This window comes from Ascaphus truei, chromosome 1 (assembly GCF_040206685.1).
Source record: "Ascaphus truei isolate aAscTru1 chromosome 1, aAscTru1.hap1, whole genome shotgun sequence".
Taxonomy (NCBI): Eukaryota; Metazoa; Chordata; class Amphibia; order Anura; family Ascaphidae; genus Ascaphus; species Ascaphus truei.
The window spans coordinates 185632723-185646281 of NC_134483.1; the positions used below are offsets into that span (position 1 = coordinate 185632723).

At 42.3% G+C, this 13559-nt stretch overlaps 1 protein-coding gene across 1 annotated transcript in view; it reads right to left on the minus strand.

Annotated features, from left to right (window-relative positions):
• The window catches only part of LOC142494651 (fructose-1,6-bisphosphatase isozyme 2), an 82340-nt gene that overhangs the window by 28219 nt on the left and 40562 nt on the right, over nt 1–13559 (minus strand). The window lies entirely within an intron of this gene.

Sequence of the window (13559 nt, forward strand, 5' to 3'; positions counted from 1 at the left end):
CACAAACCAGGGTCGGACCGCGAGGCTGAGGTGGGGTTGTAAAAGCACCGACCTGAGACCGCGCAGGCTGATCCGGATTGCGCAGTTCGTTGTCAAACGTAGCAGGATCAGGAAAGGAGAAGACAGCGTCGTCGTTGTACAAGCCAGGGTCAGGACAGGAGATATCAGGATAAACATTGTTCAGGCAAGAGTTCGACAACAGGTAGTCAGGAGAGCCCCGCTTCAGCTTAGGAGCGCGGGGTTGGCCTCTGCGCGAGTGACGACCATGGCCCATGGTACTGGTCACAGGAGATGGTAGGCAGACCAGAATAGCACACCGCTTTGCTGCACGGGTGCACCAGTGCTACAGCGCAAGAGTCCTGAGCGGCTGGGGAATCCTCTGTAACAGCGCAGGAACCAGGACACGGCCTCTCTAGATTAGGGAAAGAGTAGGCCCCAGGAACCAGGAAGCTGAAGATCCACAGGGAAACCTCCGCTTCAGTGCAGGAATCCAGGAGACGGAAGAACGCAGGGACGAAACATCTGCTTCAGTGCAGGAATCCAGGAGGCTGAAGGACGCAGGGACGAAACCTCTGCTTCAGCACAGGGGAACAGAAGCTGAAGGACGCAGGGGATACCTCCGTATCAGCATAGGAGAACAAGCGGCTTGAAGGGAGCTGAAGGACACAGGGCGGAACCTAGTATCAGCATAGGAGAACAAGCGGCTTGAAGGAAGCTGAAGGACGCAGGGCAGAACCTGGTATCAGCAAAGGAGAACAAGCGAGAGCTTGTGGCAAAACAGTAGACATCCAGTTAGGACTATGCTCGGCAGGGAGCATTATGGGAAGACAGTACTTAAAGGCCAGCGGGCCAATCCCCGGAGGGGGGTGTGAAGGTACTGCTCCAATGAATGAATGCAAGTCTAGGTTGCAGTGATAGGCTGCACAGCTGCAGTAGATACCAGAGGGAGTGTGTATAGCTTTGGTGAGTGAATCCAGGCTGCAGCAAACATCAGGAGAGGTGCTCCAGGACTGCACATGTCTACAAGGTAAGGCAACCAGTAAACTGTGGAGCGGATTCCTTACAGCTAGTCGGGGCTATCAATATGGTAGTTTTAGATGTCCTGCGAGCCAATAGGAAGCCTTGACGTCATCCCTTGTGGCTTCCTATTGGCCTACATGATGTGGGACATTTAAACTGTGCAGAGATGCCAGCACCCCCTTCTGAGGTAAGTATTTTGACAAGCAGTGGTTCCCGGAGCTGAAATCAATGTGGTTCAGCTCCAGAGACCCCCTGCTTCAAACTTATTTAAAAAAACAAAAAAAAAAACAAATAAGGTGTATTCAAGGCTGTTACTTCAAAACTCTCAATTCTTAGTGTTTGCATTATAGAATAAAAATTAAACAAATAGCAAAGTGCACTAAGTAAATATCACCAACAATGTGTCACACAAATGTATAATCTAAAATAATTACTATGTGAAAACTACGTGCCAAGTATATACTAAGACAGCGGTGCGCAAACTGGGGGGGCGCTGGATTTGTCTGGGGAGGGGCGCGGATGGTTGCAGAGGCCCCGTGCTCTTCCCCGAGGCACTTAAATTAAATGCTGGGGGGATCGCGTGAGGCCCCTGCAACTCTAAAACTTACCTGGACTCTGCCGGCGTCACTCCATGGCAAATGACGCCGCAGGATCATGTGTATGTCACACGCATCAAACGACGTGTGACATCACGTGACCCCGCGGCGTCATTTGACGATGCTAGAGGGAAGGAGGGGGGGCTCAGAACAGAGAGAAACAGGCAGGGGGGTCGGCGCAAAGAAAAAAGTTTGCGTGCCCCTGTACTAAGACAATATAATCAATCATATATACAGTGGTCTAATAGTAAAAAGTGCAACTATAGCAATATGTTATATCTGTGTTATGATGACACACAAAAACGAAAGCAAAAATAAATGTCCACATATCAAAAAAATATATATGGGAAATCCAAAAGAAAAAAAGTTGAAAGTATTCGAAAGGATATCAAATTCTTAAGCTTGCTGGCTCTTATAGGGTTAACATCATGAATATTCATCCCGTAGCTGATCTCTGATGGCTCACGACCTAAGCAATTGGAACGACAAAAGGAGACGAGTGCAGGGACACGCAATAGTGTAAAAACTTTTACTAATAAAAGAATCAAGGTAAAAAAACAGTACTGCCCTCACAGGAAAACAATTCTTTAACGCATATATCACCACGTGAAGGCTCAGACAGGTAGCCAGGCTGCCCCACGGATTGCACCTGCACGTGTCCATTGGCCCAGGTGCTTAGAGCAGAGAGGGGCGACATTAGGTGGGGAGGCATCTCTTGGATGTATGACACCTCCAACACAAAAGGGGGATCTGTGTGTCTCTCGCACGGACAGGACTGTCCTGATAGAGAAGGAGGGGGGAGGTGCTCTCCTACTCCAGAGTTACACCGAAGTACCAGGAGGGTCTGCCCCGGCATCCCCACTGCAACCCCGTTGTTGCATCTACTCAGTATCACAGCACCATACACGTCCAGGTAGAGGAACACCAGGGGGTATTGCACTAACTTTGTGGTTGAATTCCCCAAATGCTGTACACTTTTCAGCAATCCGATTCACTTCCTCGGGGGTAAGTATCTGATTGTGGCAGGTGAGTCTTTTAAATAGCACCAAAGCATAGTTCATTGGTATGTTAATTAAGTGTATACACATATCCTCACATGTGAAAATTCTAACAGGGTCTACAAGTTACCAACATACTTGAAGCCATACACAGGGAAACGCTGAAGAAATCTAAACTGACAGGGCAATAATATACATAAATGATACAGAAATAACAAAAGATATGAAAGGAATATACATAAACACTTCAATATAAACAAACGTTAATGTATAGGTCCTACAAATGTAGTTTTTTTTACAGCTATGTCTATTCATATGAACCTGGCTTCAAAACAGAGAACAAGCACTTATATAAATGGGGAACAGAGATATTAAAATACCACAGGGAATATGTTTCTTTGAGACGAGACACATGTAGCATATATAATAGCTACCTACTGAGCTGGATAACATAGCTACAAAGTTTTATTTTATTTATTTATAAAATGTTTTACCGGGAAGTAATACATTGAGAGTTACCTCCCGTTTTCAAGTACTGTATGTCCTGGGCACAGAGTTATGATGACAGATAGATGGTTAATAATACATGGTTACATTAAGTGAACAGGTTTATACATTATATATAAAAACATTGCATGAACAGTTAAAGATCAAATATGTTACATAGTTACATAGTTACATAGTAGATGAGGTTGAAAATGGACGTAGGTCCATCAAGTTCAACCTATGCTAAATTTAGACAACAGATACTTTATCCTATATCTATACTTACTTATTGATCCAGAGGAAGGCAAACAAAAAACCCCATTAAGGGGAAAAATTAATTCCTTCCTGACTCCAAGAATTGGCAATCGGATTAATCCCTGGATCAACATTCTTCCCATGTATACTTATTTGGTATATCCCTGTATACCTTTCCCATCTAAAAAGATGTATTTTTTTGAATAAATCTATTGTATCTGCCAACACAGTCTCCATGGGTAATGAATTCCACATTTTAACTGCCCTTACTGTAAAGAACCCTTTCCTTTGTTGCTGGTGAAATTTCCTCTCCTCCAACCTTAAGGGATGGCCCTGAGTCCTTTGTACTGCCCGTGGGATAAATAGTTCTTTTGGAAGCTCCTTGTATTGTCCCTGAATATATTTGTATATAGTTATCATATCCCCTCTTAGACGCCTCTTTTCTAATGTAAATAAATCTAATTTAGCTAGCCTCTCCTCATAACTTAGAATGTCCATCCCCTTTATTAATTTTGTGGCTCTTCTCTGCACTCTCTCTAGTTCCATAATGTATTTTCTTAGGATTGGTGCCAAAAATTGTACTCCATATTCAAGGTGTGGTCTTACTAATGCTTTGTAAAGGGGCATAATTATGTTTACTTCCCTTCCATCCATTGCCCGTTTGATGCAAGATAAGATCTTGTTTGCCTTTGCAGCTACTGCATGACATTGGGCACTATTGCTAAGCCTGCTGTCTACAAGCACTCCTAAATCCTTCTCCATCAAGGATTCCCCCAATATATCTCCATTTAATTTGTAAGTCGCCTTTTTATTCTTGCATCCCAAATGCATAACCTTACATTTATCTGTATTAAACCTAATCTGCCATTTACCTGCCCACGTTTCCAGTCTCTCCAAGTCCTTCTGAAGAGAAATTACATCCTGCTCTGATTCTATTACCTTACACAATTTAGTATCATCAGCAAAGATGGAGACTTTGCTCTCGATCCCAACCTGAAGGTCATTAATAAACAAGTTAAAAAGCAGGGGTCCCAGTACCGATCCCTGAGGCCCCGGACATGTTCCCTGCGTGCTTGCGGAAGCGTGCTGACGCGCGCTCCCGCTCAGCACTGAGCCCCTACAGCCGCAATTAGAGCGGCTTTAGTAGGGGCTCACCTGCGCTTCCGCGCGCTTGCGGAAGCGCAGGTCTTTTAGGGGAATTTAAAATTCCCCCGCTTGCCGGCGAGACAGGCCGGTCACGTGAGCGGTTCGCCCAATGAGGGCGAACCAGCTCCGTGACGTCACTGGCCCGCCCCCGGCCAGTGACGCGCCCGCTCCCGGCCCGCCCCCTGACGGTCTGTCCCCCTTCTGCCCGATCCCTGCCCCCCTTCTGCCCGATTCCTGCCCCCCTTCTGCCCGATTCCTGCCCCCCTTCTGCCCGATCCCTGCCCCCCTTCTGCCCGATCCCTGTCCCCCTTCTGTCCCGATCCATGTCTCCTGTGTGTGTGTGTGTGTCTGTGTATGTGTGTGTTTGTGCATTGTGTGTGTGTGTGTGTGTGTGTGTGTGCGTGTGCGTGCGTGTGTGTGTGTGTGTGCATGTGTGTGTGTGCATGTGTGTGTGTGTGTATGCATGTGTGTGCTTATGCATGTGTGTGTGTGTGTGTATGCATGTGTGTATGCGTGTGTGTGTGTGTGTGTGTGTGTGTGTGTATGCATGTGTGTATGCATGTGTGTATGCATGTGTGTGTATGTGTATGCATGTGTGTGTGTATGCATGTGTGTGTGTGTATGCATGTGTGTGTGTGCATGTGTATGCATGTGTGTGTATGCATGCATGTGTGTGTATGCATGTGTGTGTGTGCCTTTGTGTGTGTGTGTGTGCGCGTGCGTGCGTGTGTGTGTGTGTGTGTGTGTGTGTGTGTGCGCGTGTGTGTGTGCGTGCGTGCGTGAATATATTTATCAAAGTTGCACAATGTTAATAAATAATTTATTCTCACATGTCTTTTTTTTAAATTTTTAAAATATTATATAATATACACACACACACACACACACACACGTACTCACGCACGCACGCACGCACGCACACACACACACACACACACACACACACACACACACACACACACACACACACACACACATGTTCCCCAGTGACACACACACACTGACAGCTACCAAGTGACACACACACACACAGTGATACCCGCCTCCCAAGCGCTTGCTGTCTCCTCTGTAAGGACAGCAAAAAGCTCCTGGTAGAGCGAGCGGCAGCAAGCGAGAGCGAGCAAGCGCCAAACATGGCCAAGGCCTGAGGTACTCCACTCACGACTTTAGCCCAACCTGAAAAAGTTCCATTTATGACAACCCTCTGTTGTTGTCTGGCCTTTAACCAGATTTCAATCCAGGTGCATATATTATTACTGAGTCCAATTTTCTTTACTTTGTACACCAACTTCTTGTGTGAAACCGTATCAAAAGCCTTTGCAAAATCTAAGTAGACCACATCAACTGCATTACCCTGGTCTAAATTCCTACTTACCTCCTCAAAGAAACAAATAAGGTTAGTTTGGCAAGATCTATCCTTCATAAATCCATGCTGACTATTACTAATAATTTTGTTTTCCATTAGGTATTCCTGAATATTATCCTATATTAAACCTTCAAGTAGTTTCCCTACTATTGATGTCAGGCTTACAGGTCTGTAATTTCCCGGTTGTGATCTAGCTCCCTTTTTAAATATAGGCACCACATCTGCTTTACGCCAATCTTGTGGTACTGTACTTGTGGAAATGGAGTCCTTGAATATTAAATATAATGGTTTTGCTATTACTGAGCTTAACTCCTTGAGAACTCTTGGATGTATGCCATCGGGGCCAGGTGCCTTATTTACTTTAATTTTTCCAAGTCGCTTATGAACTTCTTCCTCAGTTAACCAATTGTTCATTAATATGGAAGTTGTGGCTTCCTCCTGTGGCACTACTATTGAACTTGATTCTTCCCTGGTAAACACAGAGGCAAAGAATTTGTTTAATACCTCAGCTTTTTCCTTATCACCAATAATCTGCCTACTCATCTCACACTGAAAGGGTCCTATATTTTCTTTTCTCATTTTTTTGTTATTAAGGTACTTAAAGAACTTTTTAGGGTTGGCCTTACTTTCTATTGCAATCCTTTTTTCATTATCCATTTTTGCTAATTTGATTGCCCTTTTGCAATTTTTGTTACATTCCTTATAATTCTGATACGATGTCTCTGTCCCTTCTGACTTAAAGAATCTAAACACCTTCCTCTCTTCTTGTCCATTTCCTCCCCTACCTTTTATTTAGCCACATTGGTTTTGACTTATTTCTTTTATACTTATTACCCAAGGGTATACACTGATAAGTGTGCTTTTCTAACAATGTTTTAAAGACTGCCCATTTATCTTCTACATTTTTCCCTGCAAAAACATCATCCCATTGTATTACTACTAGATTAGACCTCAGTTTATTAAAATCTGCCTTTCTAAAGTTTAAGGTCTTTGTTGAACCCAAGTAATCTGTTTTTTGATCATTTATTTCAAATGAGACCATGTTATGATCACTGTTACCTAAATGTTCCAGGACTTGAATATTTGTTATTACTTCTACATTGTTTGATATGACCAAATCCAGAACTGCCCCTCTCCTGGTTGGTTCCTCAATAATTTGGGTCATATAATTGTCTTTAAGCACCCCCAAAAACCTGTTTCCTTTTGTTGTAACGCTAATCTCATTGCCCCAGTCTATGTCTGGATAATTAAAATCCCCCATTTTGCAAACATGACCCAGTTTTGATGCCTTCTCCATTTGCAAAAGTATTTTAGCTTCCCCAATCTCACAGATATTTGGTGGTTTATAGCATATTCCCACAAACATTTTCTTTATACTTTTATCTCCACTGCTAATTTCTATCCACAAAGTCTCTACATTTTCATCATTCCCTTCATAGACATCATCCCTTATAATAGGTTTCAGATCCGGTTTAACATATAAACATACTCCACCTCCCCTTCTATTTGTTCGATCCTTCCGAAAAAGAGAATAACCCTCTAAATTAACTGACCAGTCATGAGTTTCATCCCACCATGTTTCAGTAATGCCTATGATATCATACTGCTCCCTTGCAGCTATTAATTCAAGCTCCCCCATTTTATCTGTCAGGCTTCTTGCATTAGCAAGCATGCATTTAAGTTTTTTTTCAGCCTGTACTATTATCTTATCTGCTCCTTCCGTTCTGCTCCCACTTGGTTTAGTCTTTAGAAGTTTTCTAGTATTATCTGTATTTACTATGGGTGTCTCACTGCTTGTCAAACTTGCACGTGCCCCCATTCTACCTCCATACCACCTTATATCCTCATCTATTCCATTTAGTTCATTATCAGTTTCATTCCCCTCGCCCCTCCATCCTAGTTTAAAATCTCCTCCAACCTTTTTAGCATTCTCCCCCCTAGCATAGAAGATCCCTCTTCATTGAGGTGCAATCTCAATTACAGGCGTATGTAACAGTTACAGACCAGATTAAATTGTGGGACAGCTTTAGTTTTGAAAGAACTTAGACTGGTGGCAGCTGTGAGAGTCTCCTGTAAATTGTTTCAATTGTGAGGTGCATGGTAAGAGAAGGAGGAGCGGCCGGATACTTTGTTGAACCTTGGGACCATGAGCAGTCTTTTGGGTCAGCTCTCAGATGATAAGTGCTGCATATGGTAGGGGTGAGGAGCTTGTTCAGATAGACGGTTAGCTAGCCCAAAAAGTATTTGAATGCAAGACAGGAAAGATGAACTTTGTGCCTAGACTAAAGTGATAACCTATCTAGTTCTTTGAGCATTTCGTAGTGGTGTGTGTTGTAGTTACATTGGAGGACAAAACAGTACATTGAATTGTAACAGTGTCTAGTTTGCTAAGGTGAGTTTAGGGTCACTTAATTGTATCATCTTTCCAAGAATCTAGTTCTCACTTCCTATGTCTGCACCTTGCAGTCAGAATCCCTGCTGCACTTTCTCTGCACCCTTTGAAACAGTCCCAGGGGTATATTGTGAACCAAGCTTTTATTGTGGTTGCTAGAAGCCTCCAGATAATTGCTTACGTCAAACTCTTTGATATATGTTATAGAATTTCTGATACCCCTTGAGTCAGTTTCCAGAACAATGTCAAGGAATTCGATGCTTGTTACACTATGTTTCGATGTGAAGATCAAGTTCCACTCATTGTCATTAAGATATCTCTTCAAATGTATCTGCTTCCCCATCCCACACTATAAGTACGTCATCAAAAAATCTCTCCCATGATACTAGTCTAGTGGGATATGGGCCAAAGCAAAAGCTAGTAAACATGTGAAATTGGGAGTCAGATGAGGTGTTCGCAATAAAAAAAGCAACTTTTTGGATTTTTCAGATGAAAAGCCTTGCACCCCTAGGTCGTCACTGCTAATTGGAACATGAATACGCAAGCGGTGGTGAGGGATCTCCCGGTCAGCTATTGAGCAGCTCAGCTGTTTGGAGGCTTGTAGCGGAGGTTCCCCCTTCTCAGCATTCGCGCGAGGGACACCTCAGCAGTGAATCAGCTGTTAAGTCTTTCATTGTGATCCTCATACTTCCAGAGTGCTGCGAACAGTGTCCAGGGACCTAGTGCATTGGGTCCCATCAGTATTACAGCTTTGGACCTTTCTGGTCTCACTGGAACTGCATGGAGCTCATTTTTACTTATTTCAATGTAATTTTGTGATATACAGTATGTTTGTGTGTTTTTTAATACACCTTCTTCCTTTCACTCTGGTGTGCTGTGCCTTCTTTGTTGTTACTTATATATATATCCAGCTTCTAGTTGTGCACATTGTTTGGTTTGGTATAAGCTGTACTTCAGCAATTTAACTACTTTGTAGCTATGTTATCCAGCTAACTATATAGCTATTATATATACTACATACAGTTAGGTCCAAAAATAATTGGACACTGACACAATTTTCATAATTTTGGCTCTGTACGCCACCACAATGGATTTGAAATGAAACAACCAAGATGCAATAGAAGTGCAGACTTTCAGCTTTAATTTAAGTGGTTGAACAAAAATATTGTATGAAACATTTAAGTATTGCAACCATTTTCATACACAGCCCCCTTATTTCAGGAGCTTAAATGTAATTGGACAAATTAACACAATCATAAATAAAATGATAATTTTTAATACTTTGTCGAGAATCCTTTGCAGGCAATGACTGTCTGGAACGCATGGACATCACCAAACACTGGGTTTCCTCCTTTGTGATGCTTTGCCAGGCCTTTACTGCAGCTGTCTTCAGTTGTTGTTTGTTAGTGGCTCTTTCTGCCTTAAGTTTTGTCTTCAGCAAGTGAAATGCATGCTCGATCGGGTTGAGATCAGGTGATTGACTCGGTCATTGCAGAATATTCCACTTCTTTGCCTTAAAAAAACTCCTGGGTTGCTTTCGCAGTATGTTTTGGGTCATTGTCCATCTGTAAAGTGAAGCGCCGTCCAATCAACTTAGCTGAATTTGGCTGAATCTGAGCAGACAATATATCCCTATACACTTCAGAATTCATCTGGCTGCTTCTGTCTTCTGTCACATCATCAATAAACACTAGTGACCCAGTGCCATTGTAACCCATGCATGCCCATGCCATCACACTGCCTTCACCGTGTTTTACAGATGATGTGGTATGCTTTGGATCATGAGCCGTTCCAAGCCTTTTCCATACTTTTTTCTTCCCATCATTCTGGTACAGGTTGATCTTAGTTTCATCTGTCCAACGAATGCTGTTCCAGAACTGGGCTGACTTTTTTAGATATTTTTTGGCAAAGTCTAATCTGGCCTTTCTATTCTTGAGGCTTATGAATGGTTTGCACCTTGTGGTGAACCCTCTGTATTTGCTCACGTGAAGTCTTCTCTTTATGGTAGACGTGGATAATGATATGCCTACCTCCTGGAGAGTGTTCTTCACTTGGCTGGATGTTGTGAAGGGGTTCTTCTTTACCATGGAAAGGATCCTACGATCATCCACCACTGTTGTCTTCCGTGGACGTCCAGGCCTTTTTGTGTTGCAGAGCTCACCAGTGTGTTCTTTTTTTCTCAGAATGTACCAAACTGTTGATTTGGCCACTCCTAATGATCCTGCTATCTCTCTGATGGATGTTCTTTTTTTTGCAGCCTAAGGATGCCCTGTTTCACTTGCATTGAGAGCTCCTTTGACCGCATGTTGTGGGTTCACAGCAACAGCTTCCAAATGCGAATGCCACACCTGGAATCAACTCCAGACCTTTTACCTGCTTAATTGATGATGAAATAACAAAGGAATAGCCCACACCTGTCTATGAAACAGCTTTTGAGTCACTAGTCCAATTACTTTTGGTCCCTTGAAAAAGAGGGGTCCACATATTAAAAAGATGTCATTCCCTTTCTCCAATTTGGATGTGAATACCCTCAAATGAAAGCTAATAGACAGCACTTTAAGCCCATATTCATTATTTAACTGTAAATTGAATTTATTTTGGTACACAGCCGAAATAACAAAACTTGTATCAGTGTCCAATTATTTCCTGACCCAACTGTATGTCTCTATTTTCAAAGAAACATAACATCTGTGGTATTTTAATATCTCTCAGTTCACCACTTATATAAGTGGTTGTTCTCTATTTTGAAGCTAGATTAATGTAAATAGAACTTTGCTTTTTGTTCCTGTAACAAACTCCATTTTTTATGACCTGTACATTAATATGTTTACATTGAAGTGTTTCTGTATATTTGACACGTATGGCACCCTGCGAGCATGCGACCTGCATGCTGTACAAGACAAGGATTAATATTCACGCTCACAAACGCTCCCACTTTTCACCTCCGCAGAGATCCGTGAAATGGACAATATCTCCCCTAACGGACAAGGATCAATACACAACTTGCAAACTGCCCCACTCTTCATCTTCAAAAAGGTCCCTCAAATGAGTTATATCTCTCCTAAATCCATCCCAATAGACCACCGCCATGAACATCACACAAGTGGGCATGTGACTTATATATGCAACCAGGGTTAATACATATGGCTACTCTAGCCAACTCACCTTTCACCTGCGCAAGGTACCTCCAGTGACTTAATATTAACCCCTTACTAAATTGCAATCATATCTATAAACGGCAACCACCTGGAGTATGCAAATAAGAGATGTCAAATTAATATTTTCAAGGGTTCCCTGTTTATTATAGAAAAAAACATGCACTTTAACACACAACAATAAGTTGTAGCAAACTGTGTCCTAAAACTTAAATACTCTCCCGAGAGCGTGCAACAATTCATTCAGAGACCAAAGCATTACTTATTACATGTATATATATATATACACATACACATAGTGCTTAGGTTACGGAAAAAAGATTACAAGAAACATACAGTTACAAATAAATGCAGAACAGATTCTTAAAATAAAAGGGTAAGACATAAAAGAAAACCTATACATTACCAAATGCCATAGATTTTCCCCAGAGGGCCACTTGTTCAGAATATGAGATCTCACGTGTTTAGTCCCAAATATCCTTCTGTTAAGATCTGATCTTCATAATCTTTGCCCAGACTTAAATATTCCTTCTTCCCATGTAAGCCACATAAACCCACCCCCTGTCATAAATCAGCTGTGAGACTGACGTTTTACGACAGAGGGGGAAAAAAATGACTTTTGAATCTTATCTCAATATCTAAATGTACTCATAACTTTCCTTAACTAACACTTACACACACGTGAGTCACATCAATACATTCAGGCACTCAATGCAGATGCAGCAAGATTAAATATGACCATCTTAATCCTAAATTTGAGAGATAAATTAATATCTGTCCCTTATTATCTCTTAACCATACAGTGTGTGATGCCAGAACGTGCCCCTTGGTGACACGGTTACAGATTTGTTACTTGTATTATGCAGAGGAGATGACACCACAGGATATTCTAATTTTTAATAAAGTCACTCTTGGTTTGATACCTTCTGTAGCCACACCCATCCATAAACCCCATGCAGAGAATGCTATGAAGCTCGGCTGTAAAAGAATCGTTTTTAAGAACAGGTGTCACAGGGACAATATTTTATGCCCACCTCTGCCCTTATCTAGACACTATCAGCAGCATGCAACCCATCTGGCCCCTTTAAGTGAGCCATATAGGATAACCCACCAGTTAAGTTCTATTTGAAACCCATGACAAGCCTGGGCTTGTCATAAACCCTATATATATTGTATTTTTAACTTCAAACTGTACCTCATTAAACACTTGAGCACCAAATGGATTAAAATACACAATACCTCATGACATTATCATGACAATATTCCTTTAATATCTTTTGTTATTTCTGTATAATTTATGTATATTATTGCCCTGTCAGTTTAGATTACTTCAGTGTCTCTGTGTATGGCTGCAAGTATGTTTGTTACCTGCAGACCCTGTTAGTATTTTCACATGTGAGGATAGGTGTACACTTAATTAACAAACCAATGAACTATGATCTGGTGCTATGTAAAAGACTTACCTGCCACAATCAGATACATACCCCTGATGAAGTGAATCAGTTTCACGAAACACACAGGGCATTGTGGGAATTCTCCCACGAAGTTAGTGCAATATCAACCATTGCAGTGATAATGAGTAGACGCAACGAGAGGATTGCTGTGTGGACGCTGAGGCAGATACGCCGGGTACTTTGATGTAACTCGTACTGGAGACACATGGATCCCTCGTTTGTGTTGGAGGTGTATTGGAGTGGACTACATCCAGGAGCTGCCTCCCCACCTAACGTTGCCTCTCTCTGATCTGAGCACCTGTGCCAACGGAGGCGTGCAGGAGCAATCCATGGAGTTTCCTGGCTACCTGTCCGAGCCTCCAACTGGTGATATATGCGTTAAAGAATTGTTTTCCTGTGAGGGCAGTACTGTTTTTTACCTTGATTCTTTTATTAGTAAAAGTTTTTACACTATTGCGCATCCCTGCAACTGGAGCTAAAACAGCACCAATTCCCCCTGGCCACGGCATTGGGGGGAGGAGGTGGTGCAATTCAGGAGCATGGACTCCCACATCCAGCTGCGGCTTTTCATTTCTGTGGAGCTTTTGTTTTTTTCGACCGTAGCTCCGGGGAAAGTAAGTCTGGTTACTGTACATCTGTATGGGATATGGGTTATTTTCCATTAACTAATCTTGTGCTATATATTTGCACT